The sequence below is a fragment of the Ursus maritimus genome, unplaced genomic scaffold (genome assembly GCF_017311325.1).
Source record: "Ursus maritimus isolate PB19 unplaced genomic scaffold, ASM1731132v1 scaffold_2, whole genome shotgun sequence".
NCBI lineage: Eukaryota > Metazoa > Chordata > Mammalia > Carnivora > Ursidae > Ursus > Ursus maritimus.
In genome coordinates, this window is record NW_024424452.1 from 2,709,909 (window position 1) to 2,720,561 (window position 10,653).

The window sequence follows — 10,653 nt, forward strand, 5'->3', positions numbered from 1 at the left end:
AATCCAAGCTTTTGTTTTTAAAAGAGAGCTCATTGCTCTTTAAAGCAAAAGCAGAGTTCTATTAATAAGGGACAGGGTGGACATTGGTTTGGCAACTTGCTGTGTCAGCTACAGGAATTACTTATAGATGGTAATGGAAGTCAAGAGTGTGATTAAGATTGGTCAGAGGAGGATACAGAATAAGAAAATCAATGGAAGATCCTTGAGGAACTTTAGTGTTGAACGAACAGAGGAATATGTATTCTGAAAGGGCACTAAGGAATGACCATGAGCGGACAGTGGGAGGGTGAGTACCTGGAGAGCATAGTGTTACACAAGCCCAGGGAGATGGAAGAAGGCAGCATTCACATTGCCCTGTGTGCTGGTGAGTCAAGTATGCCAGGCACCAAAGTGTCAACATGTAGCAAAAGGATGCCATTGGTGATCCTGGAGAAAAGTTATTTTCAATGGTGGCCGTGGGCTGTGGAGTGAGGGGATAAATCAGTGACAGTGACAGTAAATGTTTCTCAGAGGCAAACTAATTCTAAGCAAAGTAGAGGGGCAGGGAGAGGGAGAGGAGTGATTGGGGTGGGGAGATGTGGGTGTGGGAAAGGTGGTACTAGAGCATGGTTGAATATTGAAGGTGTTTGAGAAAGGAAATTACAGAAAGATTGCATTTCCCGAGGGAGGTGGAAGGTGTGGAGATCCAGAGCCCAGGGGGAAGGATAAGTTTGGAGGAAGGACGGATGTGTGGATACAGAGGGACTTCCGTAGTTTCACAACATGGAATATGAGCGGTGACCTCTTGTCTTCTGTCTTCCCTGGGAATTGAGAAAGGCATCATCCTCAGTTAGGACAGAGACGGTAGGCCTGGAGTCTGGAGGGGACAGACAAGATCGTTGATAACATACATTGTAAAGAATTTGGGAGAGTGAAGAGTTGGAATTGGGCTGCATGAAGAGCCTGGTCCATGGCTCGAGAACCTGCCTTGAATGAAGTTCAGTCCTACCAATCTGCTCAGTGCCATTATCTTACATAGAAAGGATTGAAAAATATCAGTTGACATTTTTGAGTGATACCTAAGAGCATTTTAGAAGTATTGAACCGTAAATTTATACAAAAAACAGTTAAAACACATTTTAATAGTTTGTCTCTAAAACAAATTATAATAATGACTAACGTTTGTTGAGGACCTGCTCTGACACAGACAAAAACCTAAGCATAGTCTCTGCGTTATTTTTGCAGTCTTTAATGAGAAAGACCGATGAGGCAGGTATTATTATTATGGTCTCTATTTTTAAAGATGGCAGAACCTAGGCTTAAATAATTTTAAATAGCCTGCTCTCGATCACATTGGAACTGCATCTCTTTGACTCCAGAGGGGTGTTAAGTACTCTTGCGTGGATTGAATCATTTGAATCGTTTGAAATTGCCTGTGATAAGATAGTGGCAATGTATGGTTCATTCTAATGTACTTAACAAAATATTTGCCAAGGGCAGTGGACTGCTTTGTGCCAGGACTTACCCTAGGTATTTTAATTGCCATCATCTGTTGTAGCATTTTAAAATATTTGTAGTCTTAATTATCCTGATTTTTAAAATTAATATATCACATTAATGCTGTTTTTGAATAACATCCTTAGTTTCCTTTAAATTTGAGTATATTTTGATAGTGATGTTAACTTTGCCTGACTAAACTGACAAATCAAAATGGGGGTGGGGAGCTGCTGGGAATATTGTCGAAAATAAAGAAGAAAGCAGACATTACAAATCTCCTTTCTCACAACATGAATAAAACATAAAAATGCACTAAACCGTGATAGTTGTTAGTCTGCTTGTTTAATCTTCATTTTATTACCTGTGTCTGTCTAATCGTAAGCCAAACCATAAGATAAACATCAGCTTCTTTTTTTTTTTTAATAAAGATTTTATTTATTTTATTTGACAGAGAGACAGCCAGTGAGAGAGGGAACACAAGCAGGGGGAGTGGGAGAGGAAGAAGCAGGCTTCCCAGTGGATCAGGGAGCCTGATGTGGGGCTCGATCCCAGGACCCTGGGATCACGCCCTGAGCCGAAGGCAGATGCTCAACGACTGAGCTACCCAGGCGCCCCACATTAGCTTCTTTTTTTTTTTTTTAATTTTTTTTTTTTTTGTTATATTATGGTAGTCACCATACAGTACATCCCTGGTTTCTGATGTAAAGTTCGATGATTCATTAGTTGCGTATAACACCCAGTGCACCATGCAATACGTGCCCTCCTTACTACCCATCACCAGCCTATCCTATTCCCCCACCCCCCTCCCCTCTGAAGCCCTCAGTTTGTTTCTCAGATTCCATAGTCTCTCATGCTTCATTCCCCCTTCTGATTACCCCCCTTTCTTTATCCCTTTCTTCCCCTACTGATCTTCCTAGTTCTTATGTTCCATAGATGAGAGAAATCATACCCACATTAGCTTCTTTTAAGAACATTTTTTTCTGATTATAAAAGCCGTCCATAATCATAGAAAAGTTGAAAATCAAGTATATATAAAATGAAATATATATATTTCACGTAAGAAATGTGGATTCATTTTTAATTCCGTAGGTTTCTGACTTATTATGTAGTTGTTGACTCATGATCAACCTGATCCTCTCCCATTTCCTAAGCTTGTTTTGGGTGAAGGGCAGGAATTTCTTCTCATTTCATCTCTGACTTGTGAACACCCGCAGGTATCAGTCAGCGGTATTAATTAAATCACCCACTCTCTCACTTCACTAATAAAATGTTAGTTCTTAAGTTATATTCTCATACTTCAGTTAAAAACTTCCATTTAAAATCTGAACTAAGAAACTTGAATTTTTTTTTGCATTAAGAAGTCTTTATTAAAAGGATACAAAGTTATGCCTATGGTAATGTTTGGTTGTTTATAAAGCTTGTGGAGGATATATGGCCAACTTTTTTTGGCCTTCATATAGTCAGATTGCATGCATATTTGAAACACTTGAAAAGTGTCTGGCTAATTGGACACTCTGTGTTGAAGACCTAATCTTAAACTGTGTAGTCTTGGTATTTTCATGTAACTTTTAGTTCAGGTATAAGAATTCTTAAAAAAAAAAAAAAAAGGCACTGACAATTAATTATGTGACCGAGAAAAATAATTTCCCCCAAGTTAATTGCACAAATTACTGTAGCCCTAAAAGGTTAATGATTGTCAAACATCTTTGATGCATAGAGCCTATTAAGTGCCAGTGTCATTTGAATAAATAACTTGACTAGTCCTTCTTTGACAAATGGTCTTATCCAGAGGACAGCAATACACACTGCCCCCCCCACCTTTTTTTATGTTTTAGACATTTTTTAAACTCTTCAACAAAGCAACTTAAATAAATTAATCTTAGGAGCCACAGTAGATTCTTATATTTCAAAATATAAGGTAGTAAAACAGTTTATATTTCAAAAAGCAACTATGATCATTTATTATACACGTTGTACTTTATAGAACTGCAGTTCATAAATTCAGTTTTTGTATTTTATACAGATTTAGCGTAGGCCTTAAATAATTAGATAGAATTAATGCACAATTATCACTATGCATATCTGAAATGAAACTTCTTTTATAGCTATTCATAGAAGAAAACTTTGATATTTTAGTATTTAATACTAAATAATTAACATTATCATTAGGAAAACTTTAAGTTTAGCATTTAAAAATAAAATAAAATATTACTATATATTTCTTAAACTTTGTCTTTTAATCTTTTTATACTTTTTAGTGTTTTGTGGCCAACAGCAGGTTTCCAAAGAGTTAACTGGAATATACCTTATTTTCAATAGCAATACATCCTGAAGAATTGTGTGAAGAATACTAATTTCTCTAGGAGACAGTTTCTCAAAAAGAATCCCATGGTTCAATAAATATGGGAAAGACTGCATGCTGTATGCTTTTAGAAGTGTCACAATTTACATTAACATACTGAAAGATCTGAGAAAATCTAGAGCAAACAAATAAATCAATGTGGCATTGTCTCATCCAATGTTTCCCAAAAATACTTGACAGAAATTCTTGTTTCACATAATACGATGAACATCCTACGCATTTGCTGTGACCTTGTGTTCCATTACCATTTCGGGAAATACTATTATAAAAAAAATATATAATTTATTATATATTTATAATATATAATATAAATTATATATAAAATATATAATATATATATTAATATTTAATTTAATATTATATATAATATATACTATATATAGTTATGTTTTATATATATGTACTATTATATTATAATTCCCAGATCTTGAACCTATTATATATAAATATATATTATAATTTAATATTATATATAATATATACTATATATAGTTATGTTTTATATATATATATTGTACTATTATAATTCCCAGATCTTGAACCCCAACATTCAAATGTAGCAGATAAATTCATCTGCTATACTTATACATACACATGTAGATAAGCCCATCTGTATAAACAAATAGACACATTTATAAGGGTATATGCACACATATGTAGATAAACATACACATTTGCACATGTATTTAATCTATATGATACCTGCAATGTATAGCAGATAGTAGAATCAGAAAATATTTGTTGAGTAAATGGATGAGAAAATCTTAACAGTCTATGGCATATTCCCAACTGCCTTCTTCAAGATGCAGAAAACCACACCACCAGCCTCAACAAGGTGTGCAATTCATAAGTATATAGACAGATATGATCTTTTTAGGGACACCTGAAACATTAAAGACAGAATACTAACAATTTTTCGTACCGTTTCACTATTAAGTGTGTCAAAAGTAAAGGCCCTGGATTTTGGGTCAGGGCACCCAAGTTCAGGCCTACATTCTACCATTTTCCACCCATGTGATTTTAGGCAGGTAACAGATTTTCTCTAAACCTCAGTTTTTCTCATTGATGAAGGAAAATAATACCTACTTTATAGCATTATTGGAATATAATGTAATATATGGAATATATTAAAACTTATTATAATTCCTTGGAAGTAATGCTGTGAATGCTTATTGATCCCAATATGGGGTAAAACTTAAAAAACAAATGTGATTAACCTAAATTTTTCATTCCATATGTATGTAGGATAAGAAAATCCTATTAGTTTTATTTTTGAAGACACTTTAAAACTATGAACATAAAAATATATTTTTCTCATTAGTGGAGAATAATGAATGAACTTTTCCCATTCTTGTTTAAAAACTTAAAACCTTCCTCTAAGGCTTCTGAAAACTAAAACCTCCTGAAGAGTTAGTATCTTTATGCTTTTAGCCTGAGATCCTTTGCTCTTGTTGACCTCTGCCTGGAACGTTCTTCTACACATGGAGGTTTGCTGCTTCACCTCATTTCCCTGACCACCTAAAAACTGCCCCTGTCGATTTCTCCTGACACATCGAGTCGGTAACAATAGGAAATAATAGAGCTACTTATTTTAAAATTATGTTGATAATTTTCAAAAATACTCTGGGGTAGAAATAAGACTCCTTTTATGCATTAGCATCCAGTCAGATTTTAATAACAGTTTATAATGTAAGGTTACTGATATTTGAATATGTGGAACATTTGTTTTTCCATTGTGTCTGTTAGAAATGTATTGTGTTTTTTTTGTGGTGATACTTTTAGTACTATGCAGATTATAGTTTTGGGTATCAGGATTTCTTAACACTTTAGGTAAAAAGTTTTTCTTTTTTAAAGCGTTAGGGTTAAAGTTTTGTAAGAACATGTTTTAGCTTTATATAGCTTATGACATAGACTTCTGCAGTAATTTTAAAACATACCTTTTTAAAATACTCTGTTTGGGAGGGGTGCCTGGGTGGCTCGGTCGGTTAAGCATCCAAGTCTTGATTTTGGCTCAGGTCATGATCTCGAGGTCGTGAGATCGAGCCCCGTGTTGGGCTGGCTCTGAGCCTGCTCAGGATTCTCTCTCTCCCTCTCCCCCCCCACCATTCACATGCACACACTCAAAAAAAAAAAACAAACCAAAAAAAAAACAAAAAAAAAACTTGTTCAGGGTTAGAAGAGCCATCTAGATGGAATGTCTGATTTTTCTTAGGTCCTTCATGATGTTCAGATTCTTTTGCATGTTCTCTGTTGAGGTATTTTTGTCTTGCTCCAGAAGTAAACTCTTTTGAACGTCTGTAAGTATGTTCCTTCAGGAGCTGTGTCCAGTCCACCCATTCACTATTTGCAAGGAAACGCTGCTTTCCTAATGAAAATCAAACTCAAACCCTCCAGTTTGGTTTCTGATGGCAGGGAGTGGCAGGTGGACTGGGTGGCTTAGAGTCAGTCCGAGGGACTCCCTTTCTTCTGGGCTTTCTGTTAATTACAACTGCTACCACCATATTTATCTTTTGGGAGAATGTGTGTTGGTTTCTTTTAACACTTTGGCCCAAAAGGAGACACCATATGTCATAATCGAGACAAGGCTGTAGTGTTCAAAGACGTTTTAAGGACATCGTTACTGAGTACTACTGAGTAATGAAGGGATGAACACAGAGGAAACTCCGACTCATGAACTTAGGCATCCCAGCGTTAGGGCTATGGCATGTTCATCTTCAGTTGGCTCACACTCCTGACTGGACATAAGTGCCTTTTTGCATTTAAGAAAAAGGTTCCCCCCTTGAGCATATGTTTTCTCTGGGCTGATAGATAACACAGAGCTGTCCCTTTTAGGCACATGCCTCCTTCTGCAGGCTGAACTGGCTCTGACCAGCATGTGGCGTGCCAGGGCATGATGTCCGCTGCCAGTCGTGCTCGCAACCTGGGCTCCTTTGTGCCTTCTGTTTCACAGCTGAAGCCCTCTCCTTTTTGGCAGTTGGCACTAGAAACAAGCTCATCTTTCTGCTAAGACTATCTCCTCACCAAAATAGAATAGAATCTGACCTACAACATCGTGCAAGAGCTGCGTATGCTGGTCACAGTGGAGTTTTTATCCTACGCCAGGTGTCTGTATTTTGAAGGTACATGTTGGTTTTCACTTTTGTGTTTGCAAAACTGTGTTAGCTCAGGCAGCTACAATAAAATACCATAGACTGGGTGTCTTAAACAGCAACATTTATTTCTTATACTTCTGGAGGCTGGATCAAGGATCCATGATCAAGGAGCTGGAAGATTCAGTGTCTGATTAAGGCCCTCTTCCTGGTTTGCAGGCTGCCATCTGTCTGTCTTGTCTTTTCTTTCAAGATTTTATTTATTTGAGAGAGAGGATTCATGCGAGTGTGTGCACACACACGAGTTGGCAGGGAGGGGCAGAGGCAGAGGGAGAGGGAGAAGCAGGCTCTCCACTGAGCACAGAGCCTGACGTGGGGCTCGATCCTAGGACCCCGGGGATCATGACCTGAGCTGAAGGCAGATGCTTCACCGACTGGGCCACCCACATGCCCTGCAGACTGCCATCTTTTTGATGCATCCCCGTATGGTGGAGAGAGATATAGTCTCTTCTGTGTCTCCTCTTATAAGGGCACTAAACACATTCATTAGGACTCCACCCTCAGGAGCTAATTACCTCCCAAAGGCCTCACCTCCAAATACCATCACCCTGGGGAACAGGTCTTCAATATGTGAATTTTAGGGGGACAGAAACCTGTCATCCATAGCAAAAACTGTATTGCTTAATAAAATAATGCTTGATGAAGTTCATGCATTTTTACTACATGCCAGAAACTAGCCTGGGAATTTTGCATATTGGGATTAACTGAGTCCTTACAACAATGCTGCATAGCAGCTAGTGTTATAATACTTATCTTACATAGAGGTAAGGAAACCATGTCACATGGGAGATATATAACTTCCCCAGATTTGCCTGGTGATTAAGTGGGAGAGCCATATTCAAACCCAAGCTGTTTGGCCCCATAGCTCACACTCTAAACCACTGTGTTCGTACAAATATGTATTGCCCTAATTTGATTCTCTCTGTGTGTGTGTGTGTGTGTGTGTGTGTATTTAAAGATTTTATTTATATATTTGACAGACCATAAGCAGGGGGAGTGGCGGGCAGGGGGAGAGGGAGAAGCAGGCTCCCCGCTGAGCAGGGAGCCAGATGTGGGACTCCATCCCAGGACCCTGAGATTGTGACCTGAGCTGAAGGCAGACGCTTAACCAACTGAGCCACCGAGGTGCCTGTATTTATATTTTGATAGAAGGAGCTCAGGGCTGGAAACCTGGAGACTCTGGCTTTGTGACTAGACCACATTTGTGACTCTGGCAGTGTGGCTTTTTTGATCCTCAGTTATTTCAGGTATAAAACAGGGTGATTGTACAATGTTCATTGTTAAATTCCCTTCTCATTCTAAATGCTTGGCTTGTGGTATGTTCTTATATAGGCTCTAAGGTTCAGTGGTCTCTACCAGCTGCGAGTCCCATCTTTCAAATGCTATGTGACTGAAGTAAGAAAGAAGAATGTTATTAAACCTCATTTAAAAAAGTTTTTTGATGGTGCACTGGGTGTTATACGCAACTAATGAATCATCGAACTTTACATCGGAAACCGGGGATGTACTGTATGGTGACTAACATAATATAATAAAAAATCATTAAAAAAAAAGTTTTTTGAGTTTTTCAACGATGAAATGTGAACTTACTCTTTATAATACCTGTCACACAGTCAGGTAATAGTTGAATGGTGGGTGTAGTTTGAAATGTGAGTGTTTTTAGACTTTAGTGGAGGTAAGATATTGAAAATTGTTCCTTACTAATTTTTAAAAATTTCAAGTATTTTTATGCATGCTCTATGTATGTGTATGTATATATATCATATAAATATTATATTTTATGGAACATGAAATCTCAGTTTAAGGGATTTTTATCATATTCATTCAACAGATATTTATTGAATACCTACTATGTGTCAGGTACCGTGCTTGATGCTGGAGTATAGAGAGGATAAAGAGAAGATAACTTGCCCAAATGGAGTTTACATTCCAATGGTAAAGGCAGCCGATCAACAAGTAAACAAATCAGTGAATAAAATCAGCAGAAGGTATGATACCTCCTGGGCAAGAAGTAGCGGCATGCTGTGTTAGAGATGGGCTCAACTTTTAAATAGGGCCGTTTGGGAAGGCCTCTCAGAAGCGGTGGCATTTTAACCGAAAGCTGACAGAGGAATAAGAAGGATCCAGCTCTGGGAGGACAGTGGGCAGAGGTACAGGAAGGGGTGGGAGGGGGGAATAGCATTTTTGTCCAGTTTGAAAGATTGAATAATGGCTCCCAAAGTTACCCAGGTCCTAAACCCTGGGACCTGTGAATGCTACCTTCCATAGTGAAAGGAATTGCATATGTGGTTGAGGATGTTGAAATGGTGACATTGTCCCTAAGTACAAGTGTCCTTATAAGAGGGAGGCAGAGAATTGAGAAGAAGGCCAGGCGACAGAAACAGAAGCAGAGTTTGAGAAGATGGGTGAAGGGGTGAGGAACCAAAGAATGCAAAGAGTGCAGATCTGGATGCTGGAAAAGGCAAGGAAATGGATTCTCCCCTTGAGCTCCCAGAGGGAGTGCAGCTCTGCCAACGCTCTAACTTTACTCCCTTTATACTCGTGTTTTGGGCTTCTGGCCTCCAGGACTGTTAAGAGAACAAACTTCTGTTGTTTTAAGCCACAAACTCATGGCAATTTGTTATAGCAGCAATGAAAGACTAAAACAGGTTAGTATTGCTAATTAACTATTGAGGGGAATGTGGGGTTCAAGGCTCTGATGCTAAGGGCTCAGAAGAAAGTGAGGAACTTGTTCTTGGAAACTGGGGAAAGCACACGTTTAATATATTTGCAGAAAGTTTATCTGAATTATGTCTTATGGTTTTATGGAAAGCAGAATGTACAAGCGATGAACTTGAATAGCTGAGGACATTTTTTTTTTTAAAGAGTTTGCTTTGCTTTTTCTTCTCTTTTCTTTTTTTTTTTTTTAAATTTTATTTATTTATTTGACAGAGAGAGACAGCCAGCGAGAGAGGGAACACAAGCAGGGGGAGTGGGAGAGGAAGAAGCAGGCTCATAGCGGAGGAGCCTGATGTGGGGCTCGATCCCAGAACGCCAGGATCACGCCCTGAGCTGAAGGCAGATGCTTAACCGCTGTGCCATCCAGGCGCCCCTAGCTGAGGACATTTTTAAGCCAGGTGTTGAAGGTGCTGTTGGTTTCTTCTTTTTTCTTTTCTTTTTTATTTTTTGCTCAAGTATAATTAATATACAATGTTGCATTAGTTTTGGGTGTACAGTATAGTGATTCAGCAATTCTATACGTTTCTCAGTGCTCATCAAGATAAGTGTACTCTTAATCCCCTTTATCTGTTTCACCCGTCCCTCCTGCCTACCTCCGCTCTGGCAGCCACCAGTTTGTTCTCCGTATGTAAGAGTCTGTTTTGCTCCGTAAATCCTACATATGAGGGAAATACGGTATTTCTCTTTCTCTGCCTTATTTAACTTAGAATTATGCCCTCTATGTTCATCTGTGTTGTTGCAAATGGAAGGTTTCATTCTTTTATGTGGCTGAGTAATATTCCATTGTATACATATACACCGAATCTTCTTTATCCGTTTACTTGTCGATGAACACTTGGGCTGCTTCCATATGTTGGCTATTATAAATAATGCTGCATTAAACATGGGGTGTATATATTTTTTTGAATTAGTATTTTTGTTTCTTTGGATAAATAGTAGTGCGATTGC